Source organism: Chelonia mydas, chromosome 26 (assembly GCF_015237465.2).
Source record: "Chelonia mydas isolate rCheMyd1 chromosome 26, rCheMyd1.pri.v2, whole genome shotgun sequence".
Lineage (NCBI taxonomy): Eukaryota > Metazoa > Chordata > Testudines > Cheloniidae > Chelonia > Chelonia mydas.
Window position 1 is genome coordinate 15,575,207 of NC_057859.1, and position 26,097 is coordinate 15,601,303.

The following is a 26,097-nucleotide window of genomic DNA, read 5'->3' on the forward strand; positions in this document are numbered from 1 at the left end:
CCAGAGCCCAGAAGAAGCAGAAGGTCTGGTACGACCGCACGGCGCGGGCCCGGGCCTACGCCACCGGGGATCCGGTGATGATTCTCATCCCCGTGAGAAAGAACAAACTACAGGCCGCCTGGGAAGGCCCTTTCAAGGTCATCAAGCAGCTCAATGAGGTAAACTATGTGGTGGAGCTGTCGAACCGGGAGCACCACCGCCGGGTGTACCATGTGAATATGATGAAGCCATATTATGCCATGGGAATGTGGTGTTGGCGTGTGTGGACAGTGGGAGGAGCAGGGAGATGACCCTTTAGTAGATCTATTCCCTGGGACCAGAGCTGGTTCCCCCTGGAAACAATTCCCCTCTCGGATCAGCTAACCCCTGCCCAGCAAGCTGAGATCAGAGGGGTGCTGCATCCGTACTGACAGCTGTTTTCCAACCAGCCTGGACGCACTAATCTGACTGTCCACCGGGTGCAGACAGGGTCGCACCCGCCGATAAGATGCTCCCCCTTCCGAGTCACAGGGAAAACTGCTCAGGACCTGGAAAGGGAGGTCCGGGACATGCTGGCTTTGGGGGTGATCCAGCCATCTGCCACCCCTTGGGCCTCGCCGGTGGTGCTGGTCCCCAAAAAGGACGGGTCGGTCCGGTTCTGTGTGGACTATCGGAAGCTCAGTGCCATCACTGTATCTGATGCCTACCCCATGCCCAGGCCGGACGAGCTCCTAGACAAGCTGGGAGGAGTTCGGTACCTTACCACCATGGACCTTACAAAGGGCTACTGGCAAGTGCCGCTGGATGCAGATGCCCGGCTGAAATCAGCCTTCATCACCCATCTGGGGCTCTATGAGTTCCTGACCCTGCCTTTCGGCCTCAAGGGAGCGCCGGCCACCTTCCAGCGCCTGGTGGACCAGCTACTGAGGGGGATGGAGAGTTTTGCTGTGGCGTATATTGATGACATCTGTGTCTTTAGCCAGACCTGGTAGGACCATGTGTCCCAGGTTAGACAAGTGCTGGACTGACTCCATGGGGCTGGGCTGACTGTAAAAGCGGAGAAGTGCAAGGTGGGGATGGCGGAAGTATCTTACCTGGGCCATCGGGTGGGGAGCGGCAGCCTAAAGCTGGAACCAGCTAAGGTGGAGGTGATCAGAGACTGGCCTACTCCCCACACCAAAAAGCAGGTCCAAGCCTTTATTTGGTTGGCAGGATACTACCGAAGGTTTGTGCCCCGCTTTAGCTCCATAGCCACCCCCGTCACCGAGCTATGCTTTCCGGGCACTGAAGGAGACTCCGGTCAGTGGCCCAGTTCTGGCAAACCCAGACTTTGACAAGCCCTTTATGGTGTTCACCGACGCTTCAGACATGGGACTGGGGGCGGTGTTAATGCAGGAGGATGAAAAGGGGGAGAGACACCCCATTGTGTACCTGAGCAAGAAGTTGTTACCCTGGGAGCAACACTACGTGGCCATCGAGAAGGAATGCCTGGCCATGGTGTGGGCCCTCAAGAAACTAGAGCCCTATCTGTTCGGGCGACACTTCCCCGTGTACACCGACCACTCTCCCCTGACCTGGCTGCACCAGATGAAAGGAGCCAACGTCAAACTCCTGAGGTGGAGCCTGCTCCTGCAGGATTACGACATGGACGTGGTCCATGTGAAGGGAAGTGCCAGCATGATAGCGGACGCGTTGTCCCGGAGAGGGGACCCCGAACTTCCCCAGGTCACTGGTCACAGTGACCCTGCTCCGTTCAGTCTCGAAGGGGGGAGAGATGTGAGGATGTGACGCAGCAGGGAGGGGGAGTGTTGACCTGGGAATGTGGCAGGGGAGTTTCAATGGGAGACCTGAGAGCCTGTCACCTGAGCCAGGAGGGGGAGGGGGAGGTAACACCTCTGCCCAGGAATGTGGACACAGGCGGCAGAAGGGGGGGTTTAGTTTCAGTTTGGGGCTGGGTGGAGGAACACAGGGAACCCCAGGGCTGGGGTCTAAGCTCCCTGCCCCCCAAAAGGTCTTGACTGAGGGGTCCTGGTTGTACCCACAAGCTCTGTTTTGGACTGTGTTCCTGTTGTCCAATAAACCTTCTGTTTTACTGGCTGGCTGAGAGTCTCAGTGAATCCCAGGAAGAGGGGTGCAGGGCCTGGACTCCCCCACGCTCCGTGACACACCTAAATCTTGTTCATAAAGCATTTGAACAGTGTCTGAAGCTTGGCCCTGCAGAGCCACCACTCAGAACCTGGCCTGGGTCAAGGGCCTTACAGGAATAGCGGCCCACCAGACTGGATCAGACCAAGGTCTCCCAAACCCAGTCTCCTGTCTGTGCCAGGGGGAGGGAGCTGTGGGGTAACCACCCCCCCTACGTCGTTAGGTCTCCTGGCTGGCTGGACTGGAGCAGGGAGTGTAGAGCAGGGGGATGAGTTTACCTCTGTATGCAGCACTGGTGAGCCCCAGGCCGGGTTACGGCCTCCAGTTCGGATGACACATTTCAAAACATTATTCCATGGTCCTGCCTGGAGAGCAGGGACTGGACCAGACGACCGCTCATGGCCCCTTCCAGGCCTAGGCTTCTAGGAAGAAGGGGGTTAAACCTTTGAGACTGGCCAGCAAAGAGCCCCAAAAGCCTTGGACAGCTGGAGGAAATGCCTGACTGCAGGAGACTTAGTGAGGTCCATCTGCTTAGTATGTCCAGGACAGGCTAAAGCTGCCTGGATTACAGCACAGGCTGCTCAAGTCATCTAATGGAGCATGGGAGAACAAGAGCCCGCGGCTGGAAGCTGAACCAAATTGAAATTAGGAATAAGGCACATGGCACAACATTTGGAAGGAGGTGATGGATTCTCCATGGCTTTGGCCAAGGCCCAGGGCCTTCATTCCCAAGTTCCTGGGCTCAGCACAGGTCTATCTGGGTGAGATGTAACAGCCTTGTCAGACGAGCTTCCGGCCTTCACATTTATGAACCGAGGAGTGTGAGATGGCCAGGGGAATGCCAGGGGAGCATGGACTATGGTGATGGGCTTGGCTATAGCCTCTGGGAGGACAGGGCTCTGGAGCTGATCATAGAGAACTGGGGGATGGATGGACAGACAGGGCTGTGGGTGATGGATGGACAGGAGGCTGTGGGGGATGGACGGACGGACAGCCTGGGTCGCCCCCATCCCATGACTCTTGGATGCCAATTATCCAGACTGGCTGAGACAAAACCGTGTGTCCCTCGCAGATGCTGTTTCACATCCCCCTTAGTGACTAACTGAGGAGACCTCGGGGGGCCGGTTACCCACATCTCCCTCCCCTGGTGTAGACAGGAGACCGGGCTGCGGGAACTTTGGTCTGATCCAGTCTGGAGGGTCGGATATTCCTGCCCCAGTACGGTCCTTGGCCCAGCCCCAGCAGTGGCTCCCAGGACAGAGCTACAGATACTGTTCAAATGCTTTATGAATAGGGTCAACAAGATTTAAGGGCAACTTGCTTTAGTTAGAAGCCGCCCCCCCCACATCTGCTCAGTGTCCCCCCTTGTGCTGCGGACCCAGTCCCCCGACTTGCATCCCCCTATCGTGCCGTGTTCTTCCTGGGGAAGTCAAGCAGGGCTGGGACACACACTCTTCTGTTGTGTTTTATGTGATGGCTAAATTAATGTCACCCCACAGCAGGACGGAAAGAGTTTTAAGACATCGTCCATGGGGTGTGTACAGAGGTACCCTGACCAGTCTCCTGCCCGTCTCCAGGGCTCTGGGCAGGGTGTGCCTGGCTGGGGCTGCAGGCGGAGCTGGGTCGGTACCGTAAGAACAGGGAAACCAGAGACTACAGTGAAGCAGCCCCCGCTGGAGGGGAGGGATGGTACTGCCTGGCCCCACCCGAGATCAAGAACTGCTAAAACTACACTCTGCGGGGCAGGGGAGCACCCAGAGTTGATGGGTGGGCATGGATGGCGTCTGTAAGGCAGGGGATGGGGGGCACCCCAAGCTGGCAGGTGGGCATGGGTGGGTGGATGGCACGGGATGGGGGGTGCATGTGAGTTGGGTGGGGGGACATCAGGTGGGCACAGGGTGGGCAGCGGGCAGGGGAAGCACAGTGTAGGTGTAGGATCGGTAAGTGGGGGGCAGTCCCAGAGGGTGGTGAGCTTGGGTCAAGCCCGGAGACCCTGGGGAGACAGGCTAGTGCCAGGCACGGGGTTGGGGAGAGCACCCTAGGAGGCACTGGGGTCCTCTGGGGGGGGGAGCTCACCGTGCTGGGAGTGGGGCTGGGGGCGCGCCAGGGGACACTGGGGCAGGGGATGCCCTGCACGCTCGAACGGGACCAAGCCCCGCAGTCTCCAGTAGGAAGCCCCCTGCGAGCCCCACAGCAAGCCCCGCAGGCGAGGAGGGGCGGCCGCTTGTTCGCTCTCCTGGGCAGGGCACAACGGACCGGACCGGCCGCACTCATGGGCAGCCTTGCCGGGGAGCTGGACACCGCGCTGGCCCCGCCGCAGGACAGTCTCCGGAGCACCAAGGAGCTGGGGGGCGCCGACGGCCACGCCCTCAAGAGGACCTGTCAGCACCGGTAAGGAGCAGCGCGGAGTCAGGCGCCCAGAGCCAACGGGGATGGGCCCCTCTGACGCTAGCTTGGGAGTGCGGGGGCAGCGCCCTGGCCCACGCCGAAGGGTCCCCCCACCAGCTCGGGGGCAGCCTGTCAGGGGTTCTTGGCCCCTTCCCACTCCTCCGTGGTTCCCTGATTATCCCAGAGCATCGCGCAGGAGTCCCGTGGGGAGGGGGGAAGGCGCTGGAGCCTGGCACCCCCTGCTGTTGAGCCCCAGCCCCCCCCCCCCCCCCCCGGTGGCTGGCTAACGACTTCCCAACAAACCTGCCCCCCAGCTTCATTAAAGCAAGACTTAAAAACCAAAGGAGCAGAACGGGGTGGCACTGCCAGGCCTGGCTGTGCCATGCGCCCCTCCTGCCCTGGGCTGGCTTGTCTAGTTCGACTGTCTCCTGCTGGCCCCCTGGTACAGCTGGGCCCTGATCTCAGTTGGTCTCTAGGTGCTGCTGTAATGTCCAGGGCTCTCAGAACTGGATCTAGGCAACCAGACCTGAGCACCCAAGGGAGAATGTGGATTGCGAGCCGTAGCTCTTCGAACACTCTGTGGGGTGCTGCAGTCGGGAGCTGTGTCCATCTTGGATGGGCTGGTCATGGGAGTGCTGGGGTGTGTGTGAACTCATGCCGGGCACAACGAGGTCACTATAGTTATCCCTGTTGTGCTGGTGGGGAAATTGAGGCCCCATGAGGGAAAGTGACTTGCACAAGACCATTGCCAAAGCTGGGAATAAAACCCAGGTTGCCTGGGCCCCAGGCCAGTGCTCTCTCCACTAGGCCATGCTGCCTCCCTTATTGCTAATGATTTTAAACTCCCTTGGCCCAGGTGTAAGTGATGACACAAGGTGCATCATGAGAGCATCTGGCTTGGGCTTCCAGTCAGGCCAGCTCAGTGAGAACAAATCTCTCCATCCTTTAAAGCACCCATCACTGTGGTATCTAGGCACCAGACCTGCTGTAGTAGCCACTGTATCTAGACTCTCCCCCATCTGTGACCTCTCAAGACCTGTGAATTCCTCTAGCCCCTAGATCACCAAGGTCTTTAAAGGAGGGTCAGTATTCCTGTTTAATTGATGGGGAAACTGAGGCACAGAGAGGCACAGGATTTGCCCTAGGTTACCGGTGAGCCAATGGCAGAGCTGGGGTTACAGCCCAGGAGCCCAGCCTGCCTGACCCATGTGGCAGGCATAAGCCTGGGTACAAAGCATTGCCTCCGAGGGCAGCAAAGAAGAGTTAAAAGGCACCAGACCCGCAGCTGATCGGAGGACAGAGTAGATGTACCTGGTGCAGCTGAGCCTACTGGGCAGAGATCTGGGAGCGGGCAGACCTTGGGAGTGGGGAAAGGTGGGGTCAAGGGGCTGGGGGCCATTCCAAGAAGCGGGGGCAGAGAACAACCCAGCCTCCGGGCCCATGGACAGTTCTGTGACTGTCACCAGGGGGATCCAATCCCTTCCTTCCCAGGATTGAGCTCCCCAAGGGCATCCTGAGACACGGGGCCCGATCCTGCTCCTGCTGAGTCACTGGGGGCTCTGCCACGGGCGTCAGCTGGTGCTGGTGGGTGCTGATTTCCCACAAATTCCCTTGGGCACCCTAGATGCCAAGGCAGCCATTGCCTGAGCACTTTGGAGTGGGCTGCTGGGGTGTCTCTGGTATCCCCCAGTATCTCACAGCCCCCCCCCCACACACACACACGCTGTGCTGCACGACCCATTTCCACATCAAAAGACGTTTTTCTGCTCTAATAATTTGTATTATCTCACACGCTGGCCTCTATCACCCCTCTTAAAGGGCCAGTTCCCATAGCATTGCCTCTTCCAGGCCAGATCTTTCTTCCTTAGGTGCCAAAGAAATCCCCCCCCCTCCACTCCCAGGATCAAACACAGACAGCAGAACGGGGGTGAGGGGGCAAAGTGAGCAGCCTCAAAGCACCAGAGCAAAAGGAAATGTCCTGAGGGGGCGCTAGAGGGCTCAGATAGATGCCAAAGGGTTCCACGCATCCGGCAGGGCTTGCCATGGCAAGGTCTGAGGAGCTGTCAGCCTAGCAGCCCTCCAAATCAGGAGCGCAATGTAGGCCAGTGGCTCACCCGTGTGTCTGGGACACGGGAGACCTGGGTTTCTGTACCCAGCTCTGCTCGGGCTGTTGCTGCTCTGTGCCTCAGTTTCCCCATCTGTAAAATGGGAGTGGGGGTGCTATTCTGACCCACTACAAGGTCAGTGATTGAAAAGCACTGCATGATGGAAGTGGCGTGTGCAGCGAAGCAGGGATTCAGCCGGTTCTGTGTGTGGGACACAGCGTTTCCTCCTCCTAGTAACAGCACCACCTCCCCAGGCTCAGCATTCGCCTGTTCCCCTCTGCCTCCTGACCGCATGGGGGGCCGCCCGCTCTGAGTGCAACCTGGCTTTGCTCCTCTTGGGAGTATGGGGAGGTGGGGGCTGTTTGAAAGAGGGTGATTCTCCGGGACTTTCGCTGAAAGTTTTCTGCCCCCATCACTGCTGACGGCTACATTCTCAGCTAATGAAAAAGTCACAAAATCCAACCAGTAATCCTAAATATTTCTCTTCCACAGCTACCTATGGCAGCACATCTCTGAAGGGGGTGAGGGGTGCAGGGGAATATAGTGAATGAAAGAGGGAAGGGGAACACACACGTGCAGGGCAGCGTAGGTAGGTGTAAGTGGGAGAGGGAATTTGGGGTGGAAACTCCAGCAGTTTTGCCCTGCGCTGGCAAAATGAAGCCTCTGGAGATCTATTTGAACTGTTCTGTGTCCTGTCTCCTTTGCGCTGGCCCGGAGCAGCATGTGGGTGAATCTGGCCATCAGAAGACGTATTTAAGGAAATTACTTAAGGTTGATGCTTCATTTCTTCAAATCCTCCAAAATATCCTGCGGTAACGTTCAGGTTGGCTTTCTCATTCAGGGTTTGTATGTGAAACTGTCAGTGAAAAACGCCGAGTGCTTCAGTGCAGGGACTGTTCTTCATAGCTAGATACAGAGCCTGGCACGGTGGGGTCTCCATTTCAGTAGCAGCCTCTAGGGCAGGGGTGGGCAAACTATGACCCGCCAGCCAATTTAATCCAGCCTGGGAGCTCCCGCTGGGGAGCAGGGTCTGGGGCTTGTCCCACTCCAGCCGGGGAGTGGGGTTGGGGGTCGCTCTGCACACTGTGGCTCCCAGAAGCAGCGGCATGTCCCCCCTCCACCTCCTACGTTTAGGGGCAGCCAGGGGGCTCCGCATGCCGCCCTGTCCACAGGAGCTGCCCCTGCAGCTCCCATTGGCCAGAAACTGTGGTGAATAGGAGCTGCAGGGGCTGCGCCTGCGGACGGGGTGGCGCGCAGAGCCGCCTGGCTGCGCCGGAGCCGGAGGGGGGACATGCTGCTGCTGCTTCTAGGAGCTGCTTGAGGTAAGCACCGCCCAGAGCCTGCACCCCTGAGCCATGCCCTGTGCCCCAGCCCCCTGCCCCAGCCCTGATCCACCTCCTACCCTCTGAACCCCTCAGTCCCAGCCCAGAGCACCCTCCCGCACCCCAAACCCCTCATTCCCAACCCCACCCCAGAACCTGCACCCCCAGCTGAAGCCCTGCACCCCAACCCTCAGCTCCAGCCCAGAGCCCAGTCCCGCACCCTGAACTCCTCTTTTCTGGCCCCACCCCAGAGCCCTCACCACCTCCTTCACCCCAACCCCACTTTCATGAGCATTCATGGCCTACCATAAAATTTCCATACCCAGATTTGGCCCTGGGACCAAAAAGTTTGCCCACCCCTGCTCTAGGGCCTACAAAGAGTGAGAGGGGCATGGGTTCTTTGCAAGAAACCAGCAGCCCGGCAGGACAGTGGAGGCTCACGTTACAGAGCTATGTAATAAAGCTAAGCCATGTGAAATGGCCCAGTTAGCAGGTGGACCAATAAAACCAAATTATCCGAAGAATAAGTGATAACCAGGTCAAAGCAAAGTTATTGTGAGAGATTGAAAAAGCATGTCCCCTAAAGCAAAGCATTCAGATGGGAAAGAACTGAATTGCATCTCCTTCCAAAACGCCTCCCAGGGAAGGGCAGAGACCACCTCGATTTGCAATCAGGGCAGAAGAGATTGTAACGCAATGCAGAGGTGTCCAGAAGAAGTCAGGTGCTTCTGCTTGCAACAAAAGCAAACATGGCAAGTGTGTGCTGCTCCGTCCATATTGCAAAGAGAGAAAATCAAAACGTGCTCATGAGCGTGCAGCCGGCCGACGGGTCGCGGCTGGCGACGTGCCAAAGCAGCGCGAGGTTTTGCAGCTCACTGGCTTGCGATGGAGGAAAGACCTGGACAAAGAATGGATTCCAAACCAGTTACTAGAATTGAATCTGCATAGACTAACTCATCAGTGAATGTCCTGTAGGAATAAAAACCTCAGCTAGTTGATGGGGGGACCTTCCCCAGCGTGTAGCTAATGGGATGTCTCCAGTGCTGCCAATGCAAAATGGACAAAAGTCATTACTCTGGCCCCCAGAATCCTGAGACGTTCTTAAAAAACCACGAGATCATGTGATCTCTTTCTTTGCCTTCCGGCCTTTTGGCCTTTAGGGCGTGCTTGTTTTGCATTCCCCAGCTCCTCTTTGCAGTGGCAAGAGCTGGAAACTGTTTTTTGAAATGCGAGTTGAGTCTCGTGATTCTGGGATCGGGGGCTTTCAGACAAACCCTAAAGACCCCTGACTCCTGTGTCTTCGATGCCAGTTGGTCTGGGAGGTTGGGGTACGTCGGGGTCCTGAGCCGGCTGGGGTCGGTGCCCCTGTGCCAGGAAACGCTGCTCTGAAGCAAGATGCAGCATTTTGTCACCTTGGCTTTGCTGTGCTGGCTGCTGTGGTTCAACAAATCACATCTCAGCTGTTTGCAGAGAGAGCCCTGGCGACTGCGCGAGGCGCTGACGCATGATTCATGGTCAGTGGTGCCCCCCGTTCATCCCCTGCTGCCGTTTCCCTTCCAGGATCTTTGTGAATCTCCCCTGGCTCTGGAGAAGGTCAGGTGCTTTGGCTTTGACATGGACTATATGCTGGCGAGTGAGTTCTGGGCTGGGAGCACCGGTGGGCGGGGTGGGGTCCCTATAGGGCATGGCCCACCTCTGGACTGGCCCGTGAGGAGCTGGGTGGCACCATGGGATCCAGCTGGTGGGCCCAGGAAGAATTCTGGTCCATGGTTTGGCCTGTGGGGTTCTGGAGCTGGCCTGTGTCTGGGGTCCCCACAGTTTGGCCTGGTGGCTTTGTCACTGGTTTGGGGGTTCTGCTGGCTTCCCCCAGTTTGATCCCCACTTCCCAGTTTGCTCTGGCGCCCAGGACTATCTGTGATGGCTGCCTGCTGAGCCCCCCATCTTGTTCCCAGAAATCCGGAATAACCCTCTCCTCGGCCTCGGAGCAGCTCTGGATTCACACCAGGTTCTGGCCATTGGCTTGGATGGGAGCAGGGGCAAGACCCTAGTTAGTTCTAAGGCTGCCTCTCGCATATATCAGCTATGGGCCCGTATGGGCCATGCCGCAGTGGGGATGGGGCATGAGTGCCAGGGGCTCCTCGCATTCCAAAGGCAGGTTCCATTTGCCTGCCCCAGCGGGGCTCACGCTGGTTACACTGTTTGCAGCACACCAGTGCCAGTGGGCTAACTGGGATCCCTGCTGTAACCCCCACCCCCACCCCCGGGTGTCCCTACAGCCTGGGGTCTTTGCGGGAGGCAGCCCTGGGCCCTATTCCCTGGTTCTGGGGCTTGTGGGGGGGGAGGAAGAAGAGGGTTCCTCCTGGCTGCTGGAGCTCTGGCTTGTGCCCCCCCACCCCGCAGTGTACACGTTCCCAGATTACGAGGAGTTGCCTTTGCTCTGCTGCTGGACCGGCTGGTCTCCATCGGGTACCCACACGAGATCCTGAAGTACCAGTATGACCCGACCTTCCCCACCAGGTGAGCGCTGCCCCCCAACCCCGAGCCGCTCTGGCTGTGTCCCCTAGACAGCCCCACCGACTGCTTGGGGCGAGGGCAGTGATGTCTTAAAGTGCCCCCTCTTCCCCAGTGCACCAGGCTCATGGTGTCTGAACACCCCCAATTCCAAGGGGTTTGGCTTACACCACTTAGTGGTTATTTGCCCCCTTGGATCTGAGAGTCAAGCTGCGGTCCCTGCTCCATGGGTATTGTCCTCTGGAGTGAATGGCCAGGGGCTGTGTTGCTCAGTGCCTGGGAGCTCCAGTCGGGAGGGTTCCATTGTTCTTCATGGGGAGGGCGAGATGGGGGAACCTCCATTGTTCCCAGGGGGCTTGGGTCCCATCCGTTGCCACCCTGCCTTGTCACTTACCCCCTTCCAAGCGGGGGGCTGTTGCTGCCATTCCAAGTTGGCACCCCTGTGCCCTGATGGAAACAGCTGCACTAAGCGCAAGACATGATGGGTTGGAACCGGGAGGCCCGATTGGTCCCAGGTGTAAACCCAGTGACGGAAGATGCCATTTTGGTGGTGTCGTTCAGCCAAGGGTCTGAGTGGTTTCCTGAGGCCTGTGGAGTCAGACAAGCCACCGGGTGAGGAGGGACGAACAAGGGGGAGCTGGCCTTCCCACCCCTGCCCCCCCGCCTGGTCACAGTGCTTCAGAGCCCAAGGCTGTGCCCGTGGTGCCCATCACCCTGCGCTTCAAACGCAGCTCTGCTGCTGGGCTGAATTCCCCTGCATGGGGGATTGGCGCTGGGAGGTGAGAGCAGCTCTCAGAGCTGGCTGCCCTCTGAACGGGACTCCCCCCACCCCTGGACTCTCCTCTCCCCGCTGCAGGGGCCTGGTGTTTGATGCTCGGTACGGGAACCTGCTGAAGGTTGACTCCCATGGGAACCTGCTGGTCTGTGCCCACGGCTTCTGCTTCCTCAAGGGGTAGGTGCCTTCGCTGCTCCCCCTGCCAGCCCAGCAGGCTGTCTGCTGCGGGCACTGGGGTGGAGTGGGAGCCCCGGGAGACGCTGGAGCAATCCTCCACCATCCGGAGTTCTTCCCCTGCTGCGTCCAGGGGCTCCCGAGCGCAGATACGTGGCAGTGTTGCTCTCCTGTGTGCCCCTGTCCCATCGGGACTCCGGGCTCCTCTGACCTCCTCGCCCCTTGAGTCCGGTGGAAGCCAGCAGACTGGTGGGCCCTGATCCTGCTGAGGGCGGAGTGCCCACCAGGCATGGTCACTCGTGGGGTGGCAAGGGCTTTCGGTCCCAGGGCATGGCCAGTGCAGACTCAGGCCCTGCGTATCCTCCACTGCCACCCACCAACTCCCTCCCCATGACCCCTGTGCTGTCCAGAGGCATCTGCCTTGCAACGGCCCCTATTAGATTTCCTCCTATTGTGGACACTTGATCCCCGGGCTGAATGGTCCTGACGCGCTGGGCCAGACCCCTGCTGGATAAGAGCTATTCCTGGCCGGCTGCTCGGTCCTGCCACCCTCTCTGCCCGCAGGTGCTGCAGGGACTGGCTGGCGGGCGGGGGAGGGCACTGAGGGACAATCCAGCACTCAGCTGCATGTCTAGGAGCTGGAGAAGACCGGGGTGCTGTCAAGACAGCAGCATTCGGTGGCTCCTCCCCGCCCAGGAGCCGCATGACGGAGGGTGCTGGGCACAGACAGAGGGGGCTGTGGGCTCCCAGCCTGCACTGCCCAGGGTCTGCTTCTGGGTGCCTGGCCTGGCTGCACAGCGGGGCCCTACGAGCGCCAGGAATCAGGGATGGGGTTGGGAACCAAATGCACCTGTTGCCCCCGAGTGGTTTGTTTGTTCCTTGCCTTTGTCTCCATCGCTGCTGCGTCAGGGGGTGGGGGGGTGGATTTCCTTGCGTTTCGCTGTACAGCAGGGGTGGTGGTATTGAGGTGGCCCTGGAGCTGGCTCCCTGGTTTGCTGCTTTGGGGGAGAGGAGAAAGGGCCTTGCAGGGATCAGTCCCCAAATTGCCCTTGAGTCACGGAGTGGGGCTTGCCCCTGACTCTGGCACTATCTGACTCAGCTACTGTGGGCTGCAACTGATCACGTCCCTGACAAACCCACCTGCTCTGGCCTCTCCAGAGGTGCTAGGCCTACCCACATGTCCTTCTCCTTGCAGGGCAGCTAGAGGGGGACCCCCCTCCATAGATAGAAGCCTGCTGTACCAAACTTAGTGAAGGTATTTCTGGGGCCCCCATTGCCTTGGCCTCTGAATGTCCCCCAGTCTTTAATGGATTTGTCCTCACCCAGCTCTGGGAGGTGGGGCAGGGATGTTCTCCCCATTGGACAGAGGGGAAAACTGAGGCACAGAGCACCCAAGTGACTTTGCCTAGTCTCCCAGGCCAGCCCCTAACCAGTCCTGGGATTGCTGCCGTGCTCTGATCCTGGGCACAGCGATGGGCTGTCAGGCTGCAAATAGCTCCCGGGAGGGGGGGAACGAGGCTGGGGCGGAGGGATGTCTCCGGGCTGCTGTCATGGTTCTAAATATGGCATGCCAACACCAGCCTGCTGCTAGCCCACCACTTCATCTTTATAAACACGGCGTTGTCCAGCATCCTGTTCCAGCTGCGCTCTCCGCCGCCCCAACCTGGCACTCGTCCTGGAGGAGCTGCCCCTGAACTGCAGGGGGAGGTGGGGCAGGTGGGGGTTACTCTCCAAGGGCCCCAGTCCACCCTTGCTTCCCTGCCCCAGAACTCCTCTTGCACTGAAGAAGGGAGATCTGAGGGGGCTGGCTCTGCCCTGCCCTTGGTCACAGCTCTTTGCCTGTCACCTGGCACGGCCATCTCCGCTTCCGCAGGGAGATGGCTGCCCCGGGCGGCTGCACCAGCAGCTCCCTTGTGGCTGCGTTGGGAAGCACTGGGGCAGATTGGGGGACAGCCGCATGCTCCCAGACGGGGGGCTGTGGGGGCTGCAGCAGCTGGGCACAATGGGACCAGCAGTTCCGTCGCTTGCCAGGCAGGGGATATATTTAGCCAGCGTGTTTTCTTTCCACCTAGGCACTGGGCCAGGGCTATTGTTACCTTCCATCCCTGTGGCCTGAGTGACTGGGCCACCGGCTTTGCAGCTCCCCGTGGCCGCTGCGGGGGCAGTGGAAACATGCAGGAGATTTAGGGAAACACGTAGGAATGTGGTGTATCCCCACCACCACCCTGGCCCTCCAGGGAGACATTCCAGGGAAGGGCATGGGGAAGGTCGTCCCCTTCCTGGAAAGGGAGGAAGGCCTCATGCCGAGGGACTCACGTGGTGCTGGGTTTGTCTGGAAAACTCCCGAGGTCTGGGCAGTGGCAGCTCGGGATAAAAGACCCAGCCAGGGAGCATCATCTCAGGGGCCTGTTTGAGCCCTGCTGGCCGTGGGGCTAGATCTCTGGATGGGGGCAGAAGTGCTGGTACCCCATGGGGCAGGAAGCAGGACGAGAACTGGACCAGATGCGAGTAGGATTGGGGGTGGGGTGGGGGGGGGGGAGGTCCTTTGGTGGGAAAGTGACCAGCATATGCCCTGCATTGTAGTGTATAAATAGCGCGGCCCAGCGTGCCCTGCTGACCATCCTGGGGCATCCCGTTGGCTGGTGGGGGCATGGTGTCAGTGACCATGGGGCTGGGGGGGCATGCTGTCAGTGCCGATTGGGGCGCAGGGGCGTGTCCCATTTTCATGCTTTATAACCTAGTTTTTGTTCTCTTTGCTGCGCAGCAGCAGCCAATCAGTGCTCTCGGCCTGTGGCCGCGGGGCTCCTTGCGGGGAGCTGGGTGGGCATTGCAGGCTGGCCGGCTCCCTGTGCGGGTGCTGCACCTGCTGGGATATCGCACAGGGCCGTGCAGACAAGCGCGTGGCTTAGGGGGATGCAGCTGGCTCTTCGCGGTGCTCAGCGTGTACAGAACACATCGGCTCCAGCCACCCAGGCGCTGGCCTACACAGGGCAGGAGCCCTGGACTTAGGGCGCCAGCTTGTGGTAACACTGGGCATTGCAGGCTGGAAGCGAGCGAGAACTCCAGGGTCTGTCTGTGTCCAGTAGCCTCCCTGGGAAAATCCCCTTAGGATTCATCACAGCTGAGCCCTGCCTCTGCTCTACGGCATCTGCCTCCTCTGGCAGCTCTGCCCTGACCCTGCACCTGGCCCTCACTCAGCCAGCGCTTCGCCCCCCAGCCCCTCACACGGGGACAATATGAAGCGATTTCACATTCTCAACACGCTCTTCAACTTCACAGGTACGCAAAGCTACAGCTTCCCCCCATGTGCAGGGGGCAGCCCTGCTGTAAAATTCACCCCCCATTTCCCCTGGGGCCCCCCTCACTCACCCAGCTCCTTGGCTAGCCCTCCAGGCTCCTCGCCTCTCTCTGATACCTATCTGTCCTCCATCACCACAGAATCTGAGTATCTCAACCTAATGCGTTTACCCCCCGTGTGCCAGGGCCGTGCAGGTGACAGCTGGGATTGGAGCCCCAGAGAGGCTAAGTGACTGGCCCAGGGGCGTCTGTAGCAGAGCAGGGCTTGAACCCATGTCCCAGACTAGTGGCTGTACGCCTGGGCCACACCCACAGGGCCCCTCTCCCGGAGCCTGTTCTCTCTTAGCCAGCCGCCTTGCTGACCTGCCCTCCCTTTCCCTTGGCAGAGGCCTATCTCTACGCCTGCCTGGTGGATTTCTTCACCAACTGCTCCAGATACGTCAAGTGAGAGCCCCTGCCTTGCAGCACGCGGAGGGTTTGGGGTGTGTGGGGGCGCGTCCTGCTGATCCATGCCCCCAGAAGCCCGGCTGCGTCCTGCCATCTCCGCAGCAGGCTGGGGAAGCTCCAGACGCTCTGCCAAAGAGCGCGGCTGGCTGCGTTGGGCTCTGAGCAGAGCTTTCCTTGGGGCTTGGGAGGGGATCCCCAGGGCCAGGGAGGCTGGCAGGTTTGGGAGGTTCAATGTCCCTGCTGATAGCCATAGCGAGAGCCCTGGAGCCTGGTGATAGCAGATGCTGGGTGGCCAGCAGGCAAGCTGCCACGGCACCCTGCTGCCCACCCCCCGCCCGACAGCCAGCCCAATCTCCTCCCACTGAGACTCCGGCCCGCCTGAGTGCCTGTGTCTGAGCCGAGCCCCGCAAACTCCCGACCCACGGGGGCTGCTGTGGGAAGTGCCCAGCTGCTCTGGGGCCTGGCAGGGGCACACACGAGCCCTGGGTTTCCCTCTCCTGGATGTGATGGGGAAGAAGCATTTTGCTCGCAGGGGAACTGTCTATCTGGGGGGCCTGGGACTCATGGGAACTGCAGTTCCTGCAATTCACACCTTCCCTGGTGTGTCTAGGAGCGCCTTGGCTGCCATCCCAGCTACACCTCCCCCTGCCCCACTCAAAGCCCCCCAACCAGTGCCCCCCCTTTCCCCACTGACCATTTTCTCTTCTCCCTTTCCCAGCTGTGACATGGGCTACAAACATGGCAACCTCTTCATGTCCTTTCGCAGCATCTTCCAGGACGCGCGCGATGCCATGGACCATGTACATCTCTCGGTCGGTAGCTGCATGGAACCCCACGGTGGGCTGGGAGGCCGGGTCTGCATTGGGAAGCTTGCACAGGAGTGAGTTTAAAATCCCAGCATAAACCCACTGAAACAGGTTCCAAGCAGGCTTAACCAATGTAACATGGCAAGTTACTGCCGTGGGCTATACCCGCTCGCTCCCGTCTGTAGCTGGGGGGGTGCGTGGGTGACAAGAGGTTTGATCTTGGTGACACCAGGACATGATCTCCAGTCTGGACCCGGCCCTGGGCAGCATGGGGCTCGCCGGTGTTTGTGCACGGGCTGCTGGAGCCCACGTGAGGGTGGGGGCTCCTGATTGGCTCTGTGTGCCCACTGACGTACAGGGAGACGGGTGCCTGCATGGGAAGCTGACGCCCAGCCCAGGAAAGCTGGCAGCTCAGCTGTGTAATCCCACCCGTAATGGACAGGCTGGGCCCCGGGCTGCACAGGCCCCCCCAGCAGCACCCTCCCCAGGACGCTCTGCTCCGCCTGCTCCCTGTGCAGATGGGACCGGCTCGAGGGGGATCCCAGGGGCTTTGCCAGGGGAGGTGATTCCCTGATGGGACCAGCTCAGCCAGGGGGAGGTGCCCATCTGGCTCACCTGGCTGGGCTGCTACCTCTGGGCCATGGGCTCCAGCTGCGGGTTTGGGCATAGCCCAGCTCAGCCCATTGCCCTGAGCGGCAAGTGTGGAGCCTGGCCCAGATGAGCAAGGTGAGTTACAGCATTGGAAGCAGTGCTTTATTTGTGCCAGTCCGGAGCCCTGGCCCCTCTGGGCCTGGCAGTCCGGAGCCCCGGCCCCTCTTTCGTTACAAATGAAGCACTGACTGGACAGGACAATCGGGGTGATCAGATGCCGGCTGGCAGCACATGGCTGCCCCAGTGAGGGGGTGCCGGGTGCTGTCGTCTCTCACGTGAAGCTGTTTTTCTCCTGAGGGCACGGGCCCATGCCCTACAATGGGGGCTGGTTCTGTCCTGCAGCATGGGGCACTGGCAGCTGGCACGGTGCCCTCAAGGGGATTTTTGTACAGCACTGTCCGTGCATGGCTGGGCAGTGCCCCGGGCTGCGGAGGGTGGGTCTAACACCCCCAGGGCCTCAGGGCCCACGCTGCAGCACAGCATGTGATGGGCTGTGATGTGGCCCGGCCAGGCATGCGTTGGGGATAACGGGTGCAGGGGAGAGCGAAGTTGGAATTCGGGCCTCGGTCCGTTTCCTGGTATAAGAAGAGTCCCCCACACCATGTGGGCAGGGGAAGGGGGCAAGCACCCTACAGGGGCAGATGGCAGCAATTGTGACCCTCCCCCTCTCCGCGCACTTGCCCAGGGCTGCCTGAAGGAGAAGACGCTGGAGAACCTGAAGAAGTTGGTGGTGAAAGATGTGAGTGTCGCGTCCCCCACTTGGAACGGCTGCTCCCTACCACGGGACTGGAGGCATCACACCTGTGTCCTGCCGGGACGACACGGCCCCCATGCATCCTTCCTGGGTGTCCCCTCCCCTGGGCTCTATGGCTGGCATGGTTCCCGAACCTGTCCTGCTCCCCCAGCCTCCTGGGACCAGACTGGCTCCTTCCCCTCCCGCACTGAGATCTCTCTCGAGCTCCCTTCCTGCAGTGTGTGTGGGGGGTGGGGGAATTGAGCAAAACCATCCCCCCACTGTGTGAGCGGGGGCACCCCCAGCTGGATAACCCCCACCCCCAGCTGCTGCATTACCCAGTGGTGAGCAAGCCGGGCCAGGAACCCTGCTCCTCCAGCTCTGTGGACACAGGCCTCGCCCACCAGAACTCCCCCAGCTAGCGCTGGGCCTAGGACCCAGCCCCAGGGGGGCACCGTTGCCCCCTCACCCACGCCCACAGAGCCAGCCCCTTGCATGGAGCCTGTCTCATTCTGTGCAGCCCCTGCTGCTGAGCTGCATGAAGGAAGCGGGGAAGGTTTTCCTGGCCACCAACAGCGGTTACAACTACACGGATGTGAGTACCTAGCCCCCCCTGGGAGCTGGCGTGGCCGGTGCTCTCAGCCTGAGCCAAAGCCCTGTTTGCCCTGACCTCCCTGCCCCACCTGTGGGTCTGCTGGTGGGGGCCGGTCGAGCACCCAAGCTGAAATACATGCATGGGGCGGGGGGAGAGCGCCTGAAAAGGGGGTTTCCCTGGGGGTGTGTTGGGGGGTTGCATCGTCTCCCTTGTCAGACAGCATCAGGGCTTGCCTGCAACGAACAGAAAGGGGACGGGGCCCTGTGGTTGTCTCTGGGTCGCTAGTTCCCAGCCAATGCAGCCTGGTTTCACCATAGGAGGGTGCTCTGGGGCCAGGCCTGGCCTGGTCAAATTAAGAGCCATGCCGCTTTAAAAATCAGAAAGTGACTCCCAGCAGCTGTGTCTGCCTCAGAGTCAGAGTGGAAGGGACAAGCCAGACCCCCTCCAAACCACGACCAGCATTAGCCCAAAGCGTTTCAGTCCTCAGGAGACCCAGCTGTTGAGAGGCACCGGCAGAGAACAGGAGGGACAGAGGGGCCCTGTGTGTGAGAGATGCTCAATCAGCAAACGACCTGCACCCCATGCTGCGCAGGAGTGAGCTCGACTTGAGCTCTGGGGGCCAGTAAGTGGGGCATATCCAGGGCCCCCTGTGTGGGTCTGGTGCCAGGCTGGGCAGCCTTTGTGTGATCACAGCACTTGCTGCGCAGCTCCCCGCTCCCTGGAGCCTGTCTCCTTGGGAGGGGCCAGGCCCCCGCCAGCCAGCCTGGCTTTCAGTGCATGAATTCGGAGTGGCGTTCATCCACTGCCCCTAAGCAGAGCGTCTTGTGCCAGCGCAGCAGATGCCAACTCCACGCTTGTGTCTTTGGCAGGCGATAATGATGTACCTGTTCACCTTTGACCCGGGAGACAAGGTGAGTCTGGACGAACCCCAAGGGGGAACTGTGGGGGAGAGGTGCTGGCTCCTGGGCTGTGGCTCTTGAGGCAGACTGGGAGATCTGGCCATTACCGTGGGATCTGACCGCTGCTCCTGGGCACTGGTTGCCAGGCTGGGATCGGCTGCAGGAAAACTGAGTGCTGGCAATGCAGGGCGGGAAGGCTGTCTCTGACCTAGTGGGCCCAGACCTGGGAGCAGCCTGAGCTGCGACGGTGAAGGGTGCGTCCGCCCAGCCCCTGATCTGGTGTCTCCCTGCAGGCCCAGCGCCCGTGGCACTCCTACTTCAACCTGATTGTCGTGGACACGCGCAAGCTGCCCTTCTTCACTGAGGGGACCATCCTGCGGCAGGTCAACATGGTAGGGCCCCTGCTGCAGCGGCTTCCCCGGAAAGCCAGCCAGGGCCTGCTGGCAGTGCAAGACTGGAGCAGAGCGTGGGTCCGGTTACCCCACAATCCTGGCTCTGCTCCAGAGGCAAAGAGACTGCCCTACCGAGCGCTGCAGGAAGTGGGCGGCACCTGCCTGACCTCTGCAAGGGATCAGTTTCTGTGCCCTGAAGCATGAGATTAGCCGGCATAGCTGCAAATGTTAGCCACGCCCATGGATTAGCCAGCCAGGCACTGGAGCTGGAATTCCACGTGCTGGCGGGTTGGGCTGGGACTGTCCAGCAGTCGGTGCGTTGGATGGGTTTGAAATGGCTTGTGCTCCGTTGTGAGCACTTCCAGCCCTCGTCTCATTGCCGTTCCTGCACTAGCTGGCTTCTGCATTGCGTGGGGTGCAGCAAAGGCCTCTGTCTCCATCCTGGCCCCTCCAACCTCTCCCTGAGGGCTGCTTTCTCCGTCCCTTCCGCCCAGCAGCCATTGTCTGAGTCAGTGGATCCCATGCAGCACGCTCCTCACCCGCTCCCTGGTGAGGCCCTGACCCTCCCTCATCGGGGGACCCCTGGGCCTGCCGAGTGGGCCCCTTGTGCTCAAGACTCCAGCCCCCTGTGCATGGCTCCTCACTGTCTGCCCAGTGTAACAGCCTGCCTTTACTTCCAGGACACGGGGAAACTGCGGATTGGGACCTACACCAGACCCCTCTAGCACTGCACTGTCTATTCTGGAGGTAATGCTCAGTGCCCCCACCTGCCCCCTGGCCTCTAGCTGCTCTGCCGGCCTCCAGGAATCCTGCTGGGACCCTCCCCCAGCACATGGTTTCCTGGGGGCAGAGTGCGCCCTCAGGCTACGGGCGCTGACCTCTGGACCTCTAGCCCCAGGTTCCTCGGCCATGGTGTGCGACCTCCTGGGGGTGAAGGGTAAGGACATCCTCTCCATCGGGGACCTCATCTTTGGGGACATCCTCAAGTCCAGGAAGAGGCAGGGCTGGCGCACCTTCCTGGTGGTGCCCGAGCTGGCCCGAGAGCTGCATGTGTGGATGGAGAAGAGCGGTGAGGAATGCCCTGGCCTGGGCGCTGGGTGGGAGAGCGTGGGACAGGGGTGGTGTGCCCAGGGCTGGATGCAGGGGGGCATTAGATCCAAGCCTGGTTCTGTTCCCCACCCCCACTGATGGGGAACCTCTTCCCCCTGCCTCCCTGGCCTGCATACCCCCCTTGAGCAGGTACAGACTAACAGCGAAGTGCCAGGGACCTGCGAAGAATCTCTCTGAAGCTTCATGCCATGGGCCAGCCCAGCAAAGGGCTGAGCTGGGGTTGATCCTGTCACCGTGGGCTCCCAGGGGTGCTGCATCCAGCTGTGGGTCTGGCACTGGGCCAGCTGTCCTTGGCCTGTGCTGAGTTGTTTGAGGGGGGCCGTGCTGTGCTGATCCAAAGCTGTGCTGAGCTTCATGCAGCTGGAGAAAGGATCCGCATCTGACCCCCAGGCGGACCAGGGCCATGGGGACCCAGGACTGACAGAGGATGTCACTCCCAGCCAAGGCCCCCTGCCCCTCCCCCACACTTCTGCTTGCAGAGATCTTGGAGGTGCTGCGGAGCCGGGATGTGCAGCTGGCAGAGCTGCACCAGTAAGTGGGAGGAGAGAAGCCGAGCTCTAGCTGGATGGGGGGAGGGATTTCTCAGTGGTTTGAGCATTGGCCTGCTAAACCCAGGGTTGTGAGTTCAACCCTTGAGGGAGCCATTTAGGGATCTGGGGCAAAAATGGGGGATTGGTCCTGCTTTGAGCAGGGGGTTGGACTAGATGACCTCTGAGGTCCCTTCCAACCCTGATACTCTGGGATTCATGGTGGAGCCTGACTGCCCCCGGGGGTGCAGAGAGGTGGGGGAAGGTCACTTGGTGCTTGGCTGGGGGCTCAGACCCACAGTTTGGTTCCTCCCTGCCCCAGAGCTGCAGGGAACATGTCAGCTTCTCTCTCCGCAACCGGAACAGGGAAACCTGTGGCTGCCTGACTGAATAACCAAGGGGCAGGGCAGCAGCAGCACCCACTGTGGCGGAGCCTGTGCCGGCAGCTGATCACACCCCTGGGTGTCGGGCAGCGTAGGGAAAGCAGACTTGGAGAGGGAGCACTGGTAGGTTGTAAGCTCCCTGGGGCCGGGCCCTGCGTTCTGGGTTCATACAGCACCTCGCACGGGGAATGAGAAATACTGATCAAAACCAGGATTGGGAGCCAGGACTCCTGGGTTCTATCCCCAGCTCTGGGAGGGGAGTGGGGTCTAGTGGGTTAGAGCAGGACTCCTGGGTTCTACTCTCAGATCTGCCACTGATTCACTGTGTACCCCCTTCCTCTCTCTGTGCCTCATTTTCCCTATCTGTGCATCAGGGATAGTGATTCCCTGTTGGCCTATGTCACTGTGTCCACAAAGTGCTTGGACCACCTTCGGCAATGAGCTAGCACTGCCCTGGAGTGCCCTGGCTGGATCATTTTAAAGTGGCTCCTGCCCCCTTGTCCATCATCTATTGTTTGTGCGATGCTAGTGCCGGGGAACCCCAGGCATGGAGTAGGGCCCCACTGTGCCAGGCTCTGCGCAGACACTGATCAGCTGTTGCTCTCTAGCCAGTGAGTCAGAGAGCAGCAAGCCTGGCATGGTGCCAGCTTTGGAACGAGAGAGAAGCAGCCGCATCTCACCTTCCTATGAAACAGCAAAGGCGAGCGTCCACCAGCCAGCGGTGCGGGAAGGCACCGGACGCTCTGTGGGCCAACTTCCGGCTGGAGTGAGTCCAGAGTGAGCCTGGAGTGACTCAGCAGCAGGCTGAGGCCTCTCTCTGTGCCTGCGCTGTTCTCTGCATTGCTGGTGCCAGAGAGTCACCATCTCCACGGCTGAATTTGCTGGGCCCATTGTGTACGTGAGGTTTTGTTGCTAGTGAAGCCAGCTGGAGAGGGAGGGTGTGAATTCTAGACTGGCGTGGAAGCGAATACTGCAGGGAAGGTTGCAAAATGGTTGGGGTTAGACCCCACCCCATTAGTACACGCTCACCCATTCCTCTTGGGCTAGCTGTCTCCAGCCGGAGCTGGTTCCTCTACTCCAGGGGCAGCCCCACTTCTTTCAGCCAACTCTGACCTGACTTAGGCCGGGTCTCCACTACAGAGATAGGTCGGCGGAAGGCAGCTTACACGACAACGTCGCTCCCGCTGATGTAAGTCACCCATTACACCAAGCTAATAATGCCACCTCCGTGACAGGCTTGGCGCTTAGGTAGCTTTAGTAAGGGCAACACATTGTCAGTGTAGACACTGCATTAATCATAGAATCCTAGAATATCAGGGATGGAAAGGACCTCAGGAGGTCATCTAGTCCAACCCCCTGCTCAAAGTAGGACCAATCCTCAACTAAATCATCCCAGCCAGGGCTTTGTCAAGCCTGACATTAAAAACTTCTAAAGAAGGAGATTCCACCACCTCCCTAGGTAACCCATTCCAGTGCTTCACCACCCTCCTAGTGAAAAAGTTTTTCCTAATATCCAACCTAAGCCTCCCCCACTGCAACTTAAGATGATTACTCCTCGTTCTGTCATCTGCTACCACTGAGAACAGTCTAGATCCATCCTCTTTGGAACCCCCTTTCAGGTAGTTGAAAGCAGCTATCAAATCCCCCCTCATTCTTCTCTTCTGCAGACTAAACAATCCCAGTTCCCTCAGCCTCTCCTCATAAGTCATGTGCTCCAGTCCCCTCATCATTTTTGTTGCCCTCCGCTGGACACTTTCCAATTTTTTCACATCCTTCTTGTAGTGTGGGGCCCAAAACTGGACACAGTACTCCAGATGAGGCCTCACCAATGTCGAATAGAGGGGAATGATCATGTCCCTCAATCTGCTGGCAATGCCCCTACTTATACACCCCAAAATGCCATTGGCCTTCTTGGCAACAAGGGCACACTGTTGACTCATATCCAGCATCTCGTCCACCGTAACCCCTAGGTCCTTCTCTGCAGAACTGCTGCCGAGCCATTCGGTCCCTAGTCTGTAGCGGTGCATGGGATTCTTCCGTCCTAAGTGCAGGACTCTGCACTTGTCCTTGTTGAACCTCATCAGATTTCTTTTGGCCCAATCCTCCAATTTGTCTAGGTCCCTCTGTATCCTAACCCTACCCTCCAGTGTATCTACCTCTCCTCCCAGTTTAGTGTCATCTGCAAACTTACTGAGGGTGCAATCCACGCCATCCTCCAGATCATTAATGAAGATACTGAACAAAACCGGCCCCAGGACTGACCCTTGGAGCACTCCGCTTGATGCCTGCTGCCAACTAGACATGGAGCCATTGATCACTACCCATTGAACCCGATGATCTAACCAGCTTTCTATCCACCTTATAGTCCATTAATCAAGCCCATACTTCTTTAACTTGCTGGCAAGAATACTGTGGGAGACCGTGTCAAAAGCTTTGCTAAAGTCAAGGAATAACATGTCCACTGCTTTCCCTTCATCCACAGAGCCAGTTATCTCATCATAGAAGGCAATTAGGTTAGTCAGGCATGACTTGCCTGACTGTTCCTGATCACTTTCCTCTCCTCTAAGTGCTTCAGAAGCGATTCCTTGAGGACCTGCTCCATGATTTTTCCAGGGACGGAGGTGAGGCTGACTGGCCTGTAGTTCCTAGGATCCTCCTGCTTCCCTTTTTTAAAGATGGGCACTACATTAGCCTTTTTCCAGTCGTCCGGGACGTCCCCCGTTCGCCATGAGTTTTCAAAGATAATGGCCAATGGCTCTGCAATCACATCCGCCAACTCCTTTAGCACTCTCGGATGCAGCGCATCCGGCCCCATGGACTTGTGGTCGTCCAGCTTTTCTAAATAGTGCCGAACCACTTCTTTCTTCACAGGGGGCTGGTCACCTCCTCCCCGTGCTGTGCTGCCCAGTGCAGTAGTCTGGGAGCTGACCTTGTTCGTGAAGACAGAGGCAAAAAAAGCATTGAGTACATTAGCTTTTCCCACATCCTCTGTCACTAGGTGGCCTCCCCCATTCAGTAAGGGGCCTACACTTTCCCTGATCTTCTTCTTGTTGCTAACATACCTGTAGAAACCCTTCTTCTTACTCTTCACATCCCTTGCTAGCTGCAACTCCAAGTGTGATTTGGCCTTCGTGATTTCACCGCCAACCAGCTGAGTGGCGGCAAACCGCTGCTGAGCAGCGGGGAACAGCAGAGCAGCAAACAGCAGGAGTTTGCCTGGGATCTGTGTTGGTGAGTATCTGGGTATCTGAGTGTGCGTTTGTTGAGAGGATCGGAGTGTTTGTGTGAGGGCAGCTTGAAAGTTTGAGCGAGTGCTTGATTGGTTGGCTGAAAAGGGCGGGAGTTGGGAGTGTTTTGTTTCAGGTGAGCCTGGCTGTTTAAAAAAGCCGGCGCTCCGCGGACCAGCTGAGCGGCGGGGAACAGCAGAGCAGCAAACAGCAGGAGTTCGCCTGGGGAGAGCCCACTGAGGCTTACACCCTGACAGCTTCTCTGAGTAATTACTGCATCTCCTGAGGAAGCTCGTAGTAGGACGGTAATATGGATGGGGGGTGTTCAGCTGTTGTGACCTGCACTGGATGTGCCATGTTTGTCTTTCTTCCACAGGACAGAAGCGACTTTGTCTGTACAAAATGCAAACTGGTTTCCATATTGGAAGAGAAGGTTCAAGGTCCGGAGCAACAGGTATCGACCCTGCACTGCATAAGAGAAACTGAAGATTTCCTGGACAGACATCAGGATAGGCTTCTACAGGCACAAGGTTCTGAAGATTCAGAGCAGGCTGCGCAGCGGGGACAGGAGGCCAGTGAAGAAATTTGGCATCATGTGACCTCCAGAAGAAGAAGGGGGAACGTCCATGTACCAGCAACGCAGATACAGGTAAGTAACCGCTTTCATGTTCTCTCCACAGGTACCATTGCGGGGAGTGGCCCAGATGATACGTCTTGGGGAAGGGAACAGAAGGAGACTCTGCCAGTTGAAAGACATGAGATGCACTGTCCTGAGGTTGGGGGTTCCACGACCAACGCTCCCAAGAGAAGGAGGCGGGTGGTGGTGGTCGGGGACTCTCTCCTCAGGGGGACTGAGTCATCTATCTGCCGCCCTGACCGGGAAAACAGAGAAGTCTGCTGCTTGCCAGGGGCTAAGATTCACGATGTGACGGAGAGCCTGCCGAGACTCATCAAGCCCTCGGATTGCTACCCCTTCCTGCTTCTCCACGTGGGCACCAATGATACTGCCAAGAATGACCTTGAGCGGATCACTGCAGACTACGTGGCTCTGGGAAGGGAGGATAAAGGAGTATGAGGCGCAAGTGGTGTTCTCGTCCATCCTCCCCGTGGAAGGAAAAGGCCTGGGTAGAGACCGTCGAATGGTGGAAGTCAATGAATGGCTACGCAGGTGGTGTCGGAGAGAAGGCTTTGGATTCTTCGACCATGGGATGGGGTTCCAAGAAGGAGGAGTGCTAGGCAGAGACGGGCTCCACCTAACGAAGAGAGGGAAGAGCATCTTCGCGAGCAGGCTGGCTAACCTAGTGAGGAGGGCTTTAAACTGGGTTCACTGGGGGAGGGAGACCAAAGCCCTGAGGTAGGTGGGGAAGTGGGATACCGGGAGGAAGCACGAGCAGGAACGTGTGAGAGAGGAGGGCTCCTGCCTCATACTGAGAATGAGGGGTGATCAGCGGGTTATCTCAAGTGCCTATATACAAATGCACAAAGCCTGGGAAACAAGCAGGGAGAACTGGAGGTCCTGGCAAAGTCAAGGAATTATGATGTGATTGGAATAACAGAGACTTGGTGGGATAACTCGCATGACTGGAGTACTGTCATGGATGGGTATAAACTGTTCAGGAAGGACAGGGAGG

At 58.9% G+C, this 26,097-nt stretch overlaps 1 pseudogene; it reads left to right on the forward strand.

The window, feature by feature from the left end:
- Window positions 1-4,396: 4,396 nt before the first annotated feature.
- The window catches only part of LOC102935839, a 32,261-nt pseudogene continuing 10,560 nt past the window's right edge, over window positions 4,397-26,097 (forward strand).